This window comes from Penaeus monodon, chromosome 30, assembly GCF_015228065.2.
Source record: "Penaeus monodon isolate SGIC_2016 chromosome 30, NSTDA_Pmon_1, whole genome shotgun sequence".
Classification (NCBI taxonomy): Eukaryota; Metazoa; Arthropoda; class Malacostraca; order Decapoda; family Penaeidae; genus Penaeus; species Penaeus monodon.
Genome location: NC_051415.1, coordinates 13705887 through 13706625, shown reverse-complemented (window position 1 = coordinate 13706625; position 739 = coordinate 13705887).

Genomic DNA, 739 nt, shown 5'->3' with positions numbered 1-739 from the left:
CGTGTGGAGTGACGTAATTTCTTTCGTTTCGTTTATTCAATGCAAATAAAAAAGACACGTCCTTCGGGCAGTTCAAAGTTCTTTTTTTTAATTTACACGGCGGCAGTGAAAGGAAAAGCACTTAACAGGAAGAGGGCTCTAAAGAAAACGTTAGCAGAGACCGCAAGCCTATGTTTTTCTTAACCGTTTTCTAAATTAACAATGGAATAGTCTCTAAATGCGCAGTATGCTACAAGTAATCAATGTGCCGCTTGACAATGATATTTCCGATCCCATCCAAAATATGTTCTTGCAATAATGAAATTGGCAATACTTCTTAGCTTAAACAAAAACTTCGCAAATCATATGCTAACATAATCCAAATCACAACAGACGATTTGTATGATAATAACGTAGAAGGGAATGTTATCATAACTTGAAAATCAGAAAGTTGATTATTTTCGGGAAATCAGTTCGGAGGAAAAAAAAAGTTTGATCTTGCGGCCTTCCATTGTCCTGTTTGTGACGAACGTATAACAAACTGGCTAGTTAGAGCGAGGCGTGCGTGTGTCACGAGATGTTGCATGCAGGCGCACGTGCACGCGTCGGAAATTTGCGGTTGATTGACTGGACATACAAATACTGTGACTTAGATTGCGCAGGATTATCATTGAGGGGGGACGTGCATTTTTTTCATTCAGGTGCAGTGCATTAATCTCTTCATTCATACCTTTAATCTGCTCGTGCTCATGTCTGACTT